Raw genomic sequence first — 14272 nt, forward strand, 5'->3', positions numbered from 1 at the left:
TATCCTATGTATTTGGTGTCCAATGAGTAGGCCTGTGCACCAAATTCTGCTTTCTGCACAGAACTAACGTAACAGCTGTATGGTAGGGCACGTGCAGGGGCTTCAGTATAAACGTATAGCATAGCATAACAATCCTGAGGCTCAGCGCGCATGGGCCTAAACACACAAATATCTGACCACAAACATTAACATCATCAACAAGAACAACAACAGCAGCTAACAGCAATTGGTGCTGATGCCTCAGCAATAATAGGCCTGGGTCAATCCACGAAAATTATTCATTTTGCATACCTTATCCCTTTGATATTTGAAGTAGAAATTGTGCACAAACAGGCCTACTGAATATTAAATGCTTGCTACAGTAAATTAAGTTTCCTTTAATATAGACTGCATTAACATTTCTATAGATCTGATTTGTTAATATGATTAAAGACTTGCTAAGGTGCCAAAATTCAGTATTTTGACATGCCCCTCTATGCATCCTCTGTGACTTCTAGGATGATTTTAACCCACTTAACCCCAACATTTCTCCAAGATGGCACCATTATTGTAAAGTCTTAGTTATTTTGTTCCTTTGAAAAAGTCATTTCTGAAGGTTATTATGTTATTTATTTCATGTGATTAGTGATTCTTTTTAAGGTAAAAGAAACCCCTTCCCTCATTTTAAGGTCAACCCTCTTACCGGAACGGAACTCTCGTTTTAATACGGTGAAACTATTCCTTTAAAAATTATATTTTCTATAGAAACATTGAACATCTAATAGTCAAATTAATGTAGAATCAGGTGCGCTGGTTCTACCATTTTTTTGTGAAGCTTGCATTCAATTGTCACTCCCTGTTACAGCTTCCATTCCCCCTGTCACATGGGATTCACGGCTGATTTAAGATTAAATCGTCAACCCTGTTAGGGTCAACCCTGTTACTTTATTTTTTAACCTTTTGAGATGGGAAAACTAGTTTATTTTATGAAGTTGAAGATTTGCTCTTTATGACAGAATGTTAAAATGAGGTGAAACCAAACTTTTCTTGGGACCAAATCGAAAGGCACGGATTTGAATAATACTAAACATATGAATAATTTTATTAATACGAATAAGAATATTACTACTACTGCTACTCTAATACTACTACTACTATTACTACTACTACGAATAGCCTAATAAAAAAAGGAGCGAATGATAACTATACGATTGCGTAGTCCTACATTTTTTTCTGAATAGTAGTCATGTACTTAAAAAAAATGGTAATATCCTTTATTAATTTTTGACCAAAAATGTGGAAGTATTAATCAAAATACTTTAATTTTTTTCATTCCTTGCCTGTGTGTGTACAAAAAGCTTGCATCGGCCATTATCTTGTAGGTCTACGCCTCGCAGATTGAGGGCGCTAGAATCTTTTAGAAGGCTACGTAATATCATGATAACCACCTTAACCCTACATGGCTAACATTGAAACTGCGTGCAGAGATGTGGAGATTAGCGTTAGGGTTATGATATGGCAGCGTAAGGCTTGTCAAAGTGCAGGCAGAGATATTTTCAGTTATTTATTATTCAGTCCCAGTAATAAACAATGTAGGTGATGGTCACTGGTCAGAGGCGTTGATGTAAAAAGTCTAAATTTGAAGTAAAAATCTGTCCGTTATGCGTATTACATATTTTCACATGGGTAAAGTAATTCATTGTAATATTAATAACAGGCCTAATAATGATAATAAAAATAAACAATAATAATAAACAATTAAACGTGTAAGTGTAAAATTATACAAGCGTGTGTGTGCGTGTGGGTGTGTCCGTGTGTGTACGCGCGCGTGCGTGTGTGTGTTAGGTGTCATTATTTTATTCAAGCATGTCATGTCCAGGCCACACCACACCAAAAGCGATTAAATGTGTCTCGAATGCTAGTTAAACAATACTTATTTTGCGGTAGTCTGCCAAACCTGTCCCCAGTTTGTGAGACGCAACAGGCTATCCGACATCTAGCCCGCACACGCAATAATAACATTTTTGTTGCAGTCTCTGACTGTATTACTTTGCTAGAGGTTCGTGTGAACGAACTAGAAAACATTCGACAGATCGTGAATAATCGTTTTAATGAGTGTGTAAATCGTGCGACTTGTTCCACCGAGCTGTCGGGTTAAACAAACAACCCATACCCTGACGAAATCCGATTGTTTAAGTGCAAAGTCGTGTCATTTCAATTTACTTCTACTTCCCGTGAAACTACAGATCCTATACACAGGGGCCCAATCCTCCCAATCATATGACATATCAATATTTTCTTAAGCCGAGTGTGCTCTATTTTGGGTTATTTCTAGCCTCATGCTCGAGCGCTTTCTTTCAATAATTTATAGATTACAGAAAGGAGTTGGCTAGCCGGCCTAGACGAAGGCCTACTGTGTTTATTTGTTTTGATAATGCGTTTAATCACCATTATTCGTATGTTCTGTGAGAGTGCATCTCTCCCTAAAAATATAGTTATGTTTTTAGGGGAAAACTTTTTTTACATTTTTTTATTAGCTTTTTTTTGTTGATAAGAGGATGAACTCTTACATAGTAACTAAATAATGGGCTGTCGTTTTGGTAATGAATGAAACAACGTGTGATTTCCTTTTCTCCCCCAGTCCTTTAGTTAGTTATAGGCTATGTCATAATACATGAATGGCGCTGGATCTTTAAAAAACATATATATATTTCACCTTTATTTAACCAGGTAGGCTAGTTGAGAACAAGTTCTCATTTACAACTGCGACCTGGCCAAGATGAAGTAGAGCAGGGCGACTAAAAGAACAACACAGAGTTAGTGTGTGTGTGTGTGTGTGTGTGTGTGTGTGTGTGTGTGTGTGTGTGTGTGTGTGTGTGTGTGTGTGTGTGTGTGTGTGTGTGTGTGTGTGTGTGTGTGTGTGTGTGTGTGTGTGTGTGTGTGTGTGTGTGATGTTCGCCGCCGGCAGGTTAGTATCCTGTGACCAATATGTTTGTATGTTTGAGTAATCGCCTGTATGGGTATGCCCATTGGGGAACATAATGCGGTTGCATACAACACCGTTTGATGAGTTGGTCAACAAGCAGATTCATCCACAAACACGGAAGTATTGTTTTACTTCTGTCTTGAGGAAATTCAAACAATGGGAGGGTCCGTCTTTTGGCTATTACTGTCAAAAAAGTCCAAAAAAAACAACAACATATATTAAGTAACTGGATCGACATACTTTTCGGTCCAAGTGCTACCCGAACAAAACAAAATAATTGTTGTCCCAAACTTAGCTCCAATTTGAGAAAACTTCAGTCAATTTAAAATGTGTTTGCTCAACTTGATTACACTTACACAGTACTTTTAACATATAATGTTTTCCACTTACATGTTTGACACACGTTGACATACATGATTACATTGTGCATGTTCATTTATACAGTAATTATTATTCAACATGTCCTCATCTGGGATTTGAACTGACAACCTCTTGGTTCATGGCACACCAGGTCTAGTGTGGCTCAGTATGTAGAGCATGGCGCTTATAACTCCAGGCTATTGGGTTCAATTCCTACGGAGGACAAGTATGAAAATGTAAGTTGTTCTGCACAAGAGCGTCTACTAAATCACAAATGAAAAAATCCTGCTTCGTCACTTAATAATATTAGGTTGAAACAGTGTATATGTATCCTAAATCAAGCTTCACACTTAGCCTGTAGGGCCTAATTTAGATATTCATAAAGTACCAAAATGGCTGATTTTATGGTTCGTTTAGGCCCATAGACGAATTTACTACAAGTTGATGCATTGTTGAGGACTGTTGGAGGCTGCTTGTCAGTGAGTTTTGATATTGAGACGTTATTCGTGTAATTTGATTGATCAAGATGCGCGCTCACCTGAGACAACTTGTCACGTACAACCTCATGTTGCTGGTGCTCAACGTTTATTGTTTGCTCAAATTTGATGTAGTACGTGCATCATAGCAACTTTTTATATATTAAGCCGTACTAACGTTCACTGTTGCTGTTGTTTATAACGCTGTTCTATATCTAGGCTACCTAAATCTAAAACATTTAGCAGTGCGACCAAATTATAACCATAATCTGTGGAAAATCCCCAACTGCGCCTAGAACTCCCAACTGACTGCGAATAAAATTATGGACAGACTTGAAGAACAATTAAGCCTATGAAGCGTGAGAGCTATTTTGGAGAACTATTCTACAATTTACCAACGCTTGACGCATAGGGCTATACATGACCAGGCCCGTTGACATAACCCCGCAGAGTTGTATTCATTCAATAGAGGCCCAAAGCCTATTTCAGAGAGTTTTCTTTCTACAGAGACGCCATGGTTAAAACCAACGTTTGTCCAACGTTTGTCTGTTGGAGGTGATCACAGAAGGGGACACCACCTGGGTGAAGACAACCCAATTCTATTTTCTATAGCTGATGATTGTGTATAATAATACAAAACAAATAATATATATACATTTTTGCAATGAACAATATTAATTACCAAATGTATGTTTTAATGTATGTTATTGTTAGGCTATCGTCCAAAAGGATTGTGTATTATTATTACTCCACTACTAAATATAATAGTAATAGTTCTACCCATCAGACACCTGGGTATATAGTCTACCTATCAGACACCTGGGTATATAGTCTACCCATCAGACACCTGGGTATATAGTCTACCCATCAGACACCTGGGTATATAGTTTACCCATCAGACACCTGGGTATATAGCCTACCCATCAGACACCTGGGTATATAGTTTACCCATCAGACACCTGGGTATATAGCCTACCCATCGGACACCTGGATATATAGCCTACCCATCAGTACTGCAGCATATTCAAGCCACGGCTTGGATTCACTCATTTGAAGGTTTCATGTATCTAGATACCCTCGGAGCCACAAAGCATTGCGGTGAATATTTATATTTTCAAGAATGTAGGCTACAGAAAAACATAGGCTAAACAATATTGTCCATTTATTGAAGACATAGGAATTGCGATATTAGCTAGAGTCATTCAATGTCTAGTTTTAATTTCAGTATCTTATATTTCAATGTGGAGGCCTATTTTATCATTTTGGTTTGTCAACGCGTGTGAGATAGAGGATGATTTGATTTTTATGTTGACTTTTAACATGAACATTTGATTGTATTAGTGAAATCTAATAATATAACAACAATGTGTATTATGTCGATGATGATGATGATGCAGTAGCTTAATTTGATCATCCTGTTGTACTGTATTCAATGTTTAAAATGGCTACTAAAGTTTGTAGTTACATTTTTTAAATATCAGACCTGATTTGCACTAACGAAAAATATATCAACCCCTACAAAAAAATGTCCGCATAATAATTCACATTTCTTCTTGCTGTAGGATTATTTTCCTGCTGTAGCAAACTGGCTCAAATTAAGATCCTACATCTGTAGTAGTAGTTGGCTAGTAGTATAGTGTGGCAGTAAGCCTATGCTTGTGTTACTGGTATAGTTTTGCCCTAGCTTGATAATAGCAGTTGTTGTGGATGAAGCGCTCTCTAGCACGTTGTCTGGTGTTAGATCCTCATGCACTGTAAAATGATATTTTGAAAAGAATAGCAACTAAACCGGTTTATATGCTACCCCAACCACCAGACGGGCCTGCCTATAATTTACGGTCATTTACGTCTATGCATTCTTATAAATGCTCAGTACAACCACACCTTTACGCAACACAAAAACTATTGTCTTAACCTTCTCACTGAGAACAAGAGTTCCAATAAGTGAATATGCTGCCGGAGGGTAAGTCTGCAGCAGGCATAGGCCTACTTTAAACATATATGACATTTTTTACCTTCAAATGGTGTTATAAATATATACTGTTTGTATCACGACATAGGTATTTGGTATGTGAAAAGCATAAGCTACTGACTGCACCTTTAATGGGGTAGCGGTGTCGGTCTCTTATGCTGAACAACTAAAATCATGAATAATCTTGATCAGCTAGCCTAGTCATAGTGATAGTTAAAGTAGGTGTGATAGACTATAGGCATTTTATAGTGTCATATTGCCAATGAATGGCCCATCATTAAACCGAGTTGTCAATAGACCAATATCACTTCTATGGTCATCAACTGTGGCTTGCTGATAGTACCGGCATTATGTCAGATCTATTAAACAAATTACTTTAAATAATTGAGACACTTTCAACTTTAAACCTGTGCCTAGAGAGTGAGTGGTGCTTTAATACATTCTCTATAATCTCTATAAACCAGAAGTAAAACCTCGCGTAATTTGGTCAACTGCTACACCCAGAATCTGACCACCGCCACGGGAGATTACATTCGCAATGAAAATGAGAATTTTAATATCAAGAGAAGACATGAGGAAAGATGAGATTTTTGCTCTCCATCATCGATATGCAAGCAAAAACAATAAATACCACTACTCCTGTGGCCTATGTGTGTTCAAATAGATGTAATCTGTTAAACACTTCCATGATTTGTTGGACATTTAAACAACGTGTCATACGATTATATAGGATGACATTTTAGGCCCTTTGCATTCGCACTTTTTTTGTTCAGCTCGCTTGTGATAATTAGTTGGAAATTAGATTGCATACAATTATTCATATACCGGTTCCACATGTGCAGCGCTGCCTAATTTCTTCCCTTGTTGCGTGTAGTGAGATAATGGAATGGATTATTCTCCCATGACGTAACAGTCTGCTCTAACAAACAAACATCATTAGATTGCTGCTGTATTCAATTCTAAAATGTTTTTCAGATATTGGACTCAGTTCTCAGCTCCTCACCCACTTTTCTTTTCACCCCTGAAAAAGAATGGAGACATATTTTTTATTCCGCCTTTTGGGTTGTGAGGCAGGTTGTCTGTCAGTGAGGTGTGGCGACAGTCTGTCTACAAACCGTAAACTGATATGGAAAGTGCTGGAGGAAAACGGGCAAGAATCCGGACTTGCAAGCCGAGATATCGATCTACCTCAAGCACCTAAACAAAGACTCACCTGTTTGCCTTGTTCATGCTTTATTTTATGCGGTCGAATGCTTGTTTTCTTTCACTTTTCTTTAATTTCCATGGATCTCAGCTTTGATACACTTTTGGGAGTACATAAACACCGTGTTGTACCTAGACATCCCCATCTACCGTGGAGCTCCGGTGGTTGAAAGTCAAGACCACCCCTCTCCCTCCCGCCTCACCCACTCATACATCGAAACAGAAAATTACTCTTCGTGGTATTTCGAATCAGGCCAGGCATAAAAATAGGCCTATTCATTCAGCCGACCAGTGTCCAATAACATCCAACGTGAGATACAACTAATTACTCCATTATGGCCCCAATTAAGGCTTTATAAATAGTATCCACTAAAAGTTAGTTTACTATTTATCAAACTTCTTCTTGAGCTGCTTGTTGAGCATATCAATATTCGTTTCTCTGGCTTGTATAGTCCTACCTATTCGGGCCTAACAGGGGCGCGCAGATCCTTGCAGATCCCTCCATTCATAGCCAGCATTCGATTTGAACAATGATAATATTACAGTATTTTCTGCTGTGTTGTGTTATGTGTTGTGGTGTTGTGGTGTTGTTGTTCTGAATATCCTTTGTAAATAAATAATCATTGTCAGTCAGTGACAGTCAGTGACGCGTCGCAGGTAGCCTAGTTGTTAGAGGGCTGGGCCAGTAGTAATCGAAAGGTTGCTTGATCGAATCAGCGAGCCGACAAGTTAAAAATCTGTCGTTCTGCCCCTGAACAAGGCAGTTAACCCACTGTTCCTGGGCCGTCATTGTAAATAAAAATGTGTTCTTAACTGACTTGCCTAGTTAAATAGTTAGCAAGGATATTGCTGGTCTCCCTCTAGTCAGAACCCTCAAAGATCGTGATGTCTTCAGTCCAACATCTAGATATCATTTTCTTGTAACTTAAGCTTATAGCAATCACAGTCACAAATCACAGGTAAAAAAAACATTTGGAACGTTTTTTTATTTTACATTTGGCAACACATCTTCCCCAACAGACCGATCCTGTATTTCTCACCTGGTGGTAACACTTGATAAATGCAGTCCCCAAGTTTCCTATTTTATTTCAGCCTGCTTATGACAAACTTTGTCGGCACTATTTGCATGATAGGTTGAATTAATATGTGTATTACGCAGACCTAGTATATCCTGTTGACATTTTGCTCTCACACTCCGGAGTAATAGCTGCCTAACTAACTTATTTAGCTACTGTGTTAACAGGTTGGGGTTTTTAGTGCTGTGGTGACCTATAAGCCAACAGAATAGATCCGTAAAGTGGCTATCTCATGTAGCCTATTAGTGCTTATGATGAGGGTAATACATCTAACCTTAGAATGAGGTAAAACCCTCTCCACCAAACATACTAAATTATGATTTTGTAGCAGTTTTTGAACTCTAATTCATCTTCTCATCAATAGACAGTTTGCAGTGTTGTGATGGCTGTATCTCATAAAGAAGTGTTCACTATAGGTAGAGTTATAGTGTGTGTGTGTGTGTGTGTGTGTGTGTGTGTGTGTGTGTGTGTGTGTGTGTGTGTGTGTGTGTGTGTGTGTGTGTGTGTGTGTGTGTGTGTGTGTGTAAGGGCTGATGTTCTGTGGGCATGGGTTTTGTTATGTGGAAACAGTTGTGTTTGGGGTGCCCTCTTGCTGACTTTAGCCCTTCGCCCTCTAATAGTCTGATCATGAGCCTGTGACTCTCTGAATAGTTTTCACTACTCATCCCTGCCTGCCTGCCTGCCAGTGTGTGTGTGTGTGTGTGTGTGTACGTGCTTGGGTGTGTGCTTGCCTGTGTCTGTGTGTGTACGTGCATACATTTAAGGTGTTTAATCAAAACAAGTCCATTCATTCAGCATTTAGTTGTTCATTTTAATAGGAATTTTATTTGGATGTATGCACAAACATTAAGCAGCTTGTTGTTGTAACCCTGTTATGATGATAATACTGATCAACAATGCCTTAGGGAGCTTATAGCGCAAACACATGAAACAGGTTCAGTTGTATTATATATACAGCCATATACACTAAATCCGGTTTGCATCACTGCCTGGTATGGCAACTGCTCGGCCTCCGACCGCAAGGCACTACAGAGGGTAGTGTGTACTGCCCAGTACATCTCTGGGGCCAAGCTTCTTGCCATCCAGGACCTCTATACCAGCCTGTGTCAGAAGAAGGCCTAAATTGTCAAAGACTCCAGCCACCCTCGTCAGACTGTTCTCTCTGCTACCGCACGGCAAGCGGTACCGGAGCGCCAAGTCTAGGTCCAAGAGGCTTCTAAACAGCTTTTTCCCCCCAAGCCATAAGACTCCTGAACATCTAATCAAATGGCTACCGAGACTATTTTCACTGCCCACTCCCCGCCCCCTTTACGCTGCTGATTCTCTCTGTTATTATCTATGCATAGTCACTTTAATAACTCTACCTACATGTACATATTACCTCAATTACCTCGACTAACCAGTGCCCCGAACATTGACTCTGTACCTATTGTTAGAGCACAGGGCAACTATTCTGTTGGCATATAAGAAAAGGTAAACATACTATCCTTACAAGGCATGTAAGGCTAACATTCTAACAGTATACTGATGCTATACAAACCTACTTTTCATTTGCAGAGAATGTATTAATGTTATTAACAAACATGCATTATGGCTAGCAGCATTGGCTAAACTATTGGCTAAACATGTCTCACCAGATTGGACTGTCGGAGAGATGCAGTGGATGCCAACATATTCTTATGATGCCCAAGACAACAGATAAGGCAGACGACCAACTAGGCATTCAGACCCTCAATAGGACAGGAGCTCTACAATTGGGGATCAAATCAAATCAAATGTTATTTGTCACATGCGCTGAATACAGTGAAATGCTTACTTACAAGCCCAAACCAACAATGCAGTTTTAAGAAAAATACTTCTTTTTTTTATTTAAAAAATAAAAGTAACAAATAATTAAAGAGCAGCAGTAAAATAACAATAGCGAGGCTATATACAGGGAGTTGAAATCCCCCTGAGCCTTGTTTAAATGTCACCTTCTCCCCCGTCAATCAGGCTAGTCACACTAACTAGATCTGCGCTGTTGGGAAAACTACACCAATCCCACAGATGTGCAGGTTGTGTTACTTTTGTCAACTTTACACGAGGTTCCTGAGGGTATCCTAGATATACACTAATGTTACCTTGACAACAATAAAAGCAGAGGTAGATTATCAGTTAGGTTTAGATAGATTTAAATTGATTGAAGTTGACGTGAATGAGGTAAGGCAGAGAGCTGCATGCAGCCATATAGAAGTATGATAGTAATAGTATTAGAGTAATACATATATATTAATTAATTATGTATAATATAATATTATTATTATTATTATATTATATAATATATATAATTTGAATATAATTAGAATATGAGTTCAATGGGTCTGTCCAGGAAATTTGTGATGTGGTGGATAAAATAGGTAGGGGATAAATGATAAAAAATTGTCATATTGTTTTCTTGGTAGGTATGCATCATGTCACGATTCCCACAAAATAAAGATAACCATCTCTAACGATAAACCATCTCTTTTTGTTGTTGATATTAAAGAAAACTTTCACCTAATTCATGAAATCATTTCTTGTCATTTTGAATTACATTGTGCTGCTGGATGTGCTACTGTACTGCACCAAACATTGCAATTGAAAATCACGTCAACATCATCATCCTCTGATTCTATTTGGCTCTCCCCTTCCACAACAATCAAATGATGTGTTATGGTTTCAACAATAGTCTTTAGAGCAGAGCCAATACAACTCGTTAGATGTGTTATTGTCTTCCTCCCAGTCCCAGCCTTTCTAGCAGTGGGAGCAACAGTAGACTGCATCCGCCCCATGATGTGTTGCTCACCCATGCTGAGAATGTTTACTGTTGTAATCAAGGTCCATGTAACTTGTTTGTGAAATGTTTTGCCTTTATGTTTTAGAGGTGCTATATAATTTGCAAATAGTGGGGCATGAAGTCACAGTTTGATTAAATTGCTGTCTGTAAAAAGGAAAACAAAATAAGCTATCTACAAAATGGAGAGGTTTTGTTTGAAAATAAAATGATTTCTCGCTTCCGAAGAGAAGCCAATTTAACATTCAGCAAATGTGAGAGCTTGTACTTGTATTTTCATATGTACCATTTCTATTCCTATTTAGAAGAACGTGATGGATACATAATGAAATGCATGATTGTTTAATGTGACATAGATTTAACTTTACAGATGATTACTCGATTCTGTTTCTATGTTTTTCAAGAAGCTAGCTATTCTTTACTTTTTGTAAACATTATACATCAATCAGCTTTATATAAATAATTACACATCAATACCAATACACCGGCTGGTGACAGAAGTAACAAGCCTAGACTTCAGCATGTTTACGTTTTCTAATAATACCATGTCGCATACATAGCTTCAAACATATGTGACACCACTATATTGTGTTTAGATGATGATGTAACCACTCTGAGACTTTACATGGAGCTCCTGGGTTACTATCTGTGTTTTCCCGACATTTCCTGAAGTTTGCTGACAGAAAGGAGACTGCGGCTCTAAACAGGCTTTTCTGTGTATTAAACAGCTCTCAGCCCATGGGATTCCTCAAAGAGGGGTCTGAACTGTCAGAGACCTACCATAGCACTAAATGGAATAAACATTGACAAACACTTGATTATGCATGTTGTTGCTTGTAGTAAATTGTTATTATTATATTTATTTCCTAAGGTCATGTTGGGTCTGGTAAAGTTGAAGCTTGTGCAGATTCAGGTTCAAGCTCTTTGTTCCACATGGATCTGTCTAAGTGTTGTTTTAGGGTAAAAAATCCCCTTGACATTTTGGCATTCTACAAATAAAACGTGTTGGTGCATCTGGTTTGCTTGGTGCTTTTTGACACCACTGTCTCATTTTGAATGGTGCAAATTACACTTGACATTTTACCATTTTTTTACTTGCTGAAAAATATTTAATATTTATATTTATTTCAGTTTATTTATTTTTTGTTTGCAGTGGGAGAAACAAAACACACTTTTTGATGTTATTCAATGATGTTAGTTTGTATTGTCAAACCTGTGTTTAACTTCCCATGTATACAGTAAATAAATATACGTGTCTGTTTTATGTTGTAATGTTTATTTCAGTATTTATTGGCATTGGGGATTATTTCAACTGTACTTCAACTGTAATTGTCTGAACATTTGATAAACATTGCCCATTAAACATTTTATGTTAAACATTGCACATCACTACTACATCAGATAATTAATGCAGTGGCAGAATACCATGAGGCCAGGTGTTATAGTCTAAGGATTAAAACCCCAGCTGCAGCTCACTGCAACTAATAACTAATTGTGAAAGTGGTGAACATGGTGTGTAGAGCGTTATCAAATTCACATGGGATGACATTTGCTGTTTTCCCCAATACCCTATGCAACACATTACACTTTGTCACTGTTGTCATGTCTGCCAGTCCTCCAGTAGAGCTCCCAATGTAACTCCCTGTCAATAATGAGATTTTATGGAGTCCCTTACATCTCCCCATCTCCCCTGCTCCCCAGGCACCGCCACCTGAAAACGCAAGAACAGAAAGACACATTTTTTAGGGTTAGTGGTCACGCTGTGAAGGTTTTTCAAATTTGTGAAAGAAAAGAGATGTAGACCCTCCTCTGCCACCAATTTTACAGACCAATTATCTACTTGGAGTTAAACAAACAAACAGCAGTGCTGCTGAGTGCTGGCAGGTCTCTGGCTGGTGGGTGACCTCCGAGCCTCTCACAGGGCTTTTACACCAGATCAATTCCTCATCCCAAGAGCCAGCGCCAGCCCCCGCCATGATTCACCTTGCTCATTCACCTGCCCTGGTCGCACGGGCTCCACACCAACCCAGAACCACCTTTCATTCATTGATCACCTCGGTATCATCATCATGAAGGACGAAGGAACTGGGAAATCTATTTATTTACAGACGTATCACTGTTTTTATCACCTACCACAAACTGGGGTTTGTATTGCTGCTCGAATAAATTAATGTTTTGTTTATTATTATTTGCGAGATAGAGACTATGTGCATCAGCAGAGGCAGAGCATGGGTGTAGGCTGACAGTGACAATTGTCAATTTCAGCAGGAAGGAGCACAGACAGCTAGCTATTAGTCAGCCACAGCAGAGTAAAATCAATGGCATCCTGATTAGACTGATGACAGCACATTCACAGTTCGAGGCGGGAGTGTCCAGACATAGGCGAGGTGTACAGCAAATAAGCTCTACTTGTCTGCACACAAAGAAAATCCACCCTGCTTTGTTTATCAGGTGTAAAGATCTGGAAAGACTGCTGGGGAATAGGGACATTTCAGATGTTATTCTCCGATCGGGACATTTCAGTTATTTTAGCTCACCCATTTCAGGACTGATCTGATTTTCATGTCTTGGCAGAAATGTTGATCTAACTGAGCACCATGGACTGGTGTTACACAATGATGCTGCTATCATTATTACCTGAATAGTCTGACAAACAAATTTTCACCAAAAAAAGTGATTTTGATAAATAGCCTAAAGCACAAATGATGATAGATCTCTTAGCAAAAGGCTGGGATAATGTGATGGATAGACAATGTGTTGATGCATATTGATTATGGTGATATTGAATGAGCCATGACCAAGTGTGCATTGTTGTTAAGACATTTTAATGTTAATTCCTTTTGAATCATTCGTTAAACTCACATACAAATCTTCATTTAATTCACTCTCTCGGGACCTATTGGCATTGAGTAGTCGACTTAGATTTTTCACAGCCATTTTGTACAGTGCCCAGATTAGGAAGCCCATATTTTACAGTATAGATAGTAGAGGGCTCAAATACTTCTCATTCATTCTATCAAACTTGCCTCCAACATAAGGTTAAGATGTTCACTTTGATGATGCTCCACTTGTTTTCAAACTCAACACTGCAAAGTTTCTCCAGTTTACAGACCCCTCCCACCAACACTTTAAGTGCCTTTGATGCCGGTTCCCAGACGAGGCTGCTTTTGTGCATAAATTGCAGCAGTTACATTTGTTGTGAGAAGTTTGGAGAAAGAGAGAGGAGAATGTTTGTAGAATGTTGTTTTTTCTTCGCCACATCTCCAGATCAATCTGTGAGCAGTAAATGGATATTATTAAACAGCATGGGGCGCCTCAGACGACGAGGCTCAGGCTTCATGGAGCGCTAAGCGAGGAAGAGGGTTCTCTCTCTCTCTCTCTCTCTCTTTGCAACAGGGCAATTGTTGA

Source organism: Salvelinus fontinalis, chromosome 16 (genome assembly GCF_029448725.1).
Source record: "Salvelinus fontinalis isolate EN_2023a chromosome 16, ASM2944872v1, whole genome shotgun sequence".
NCBI lineage: Eukaryota > Metazoa > Chordata > Actinopteri > Salmoniformes > Salmonidae > Salvelinus > Salvelinus fontinalis.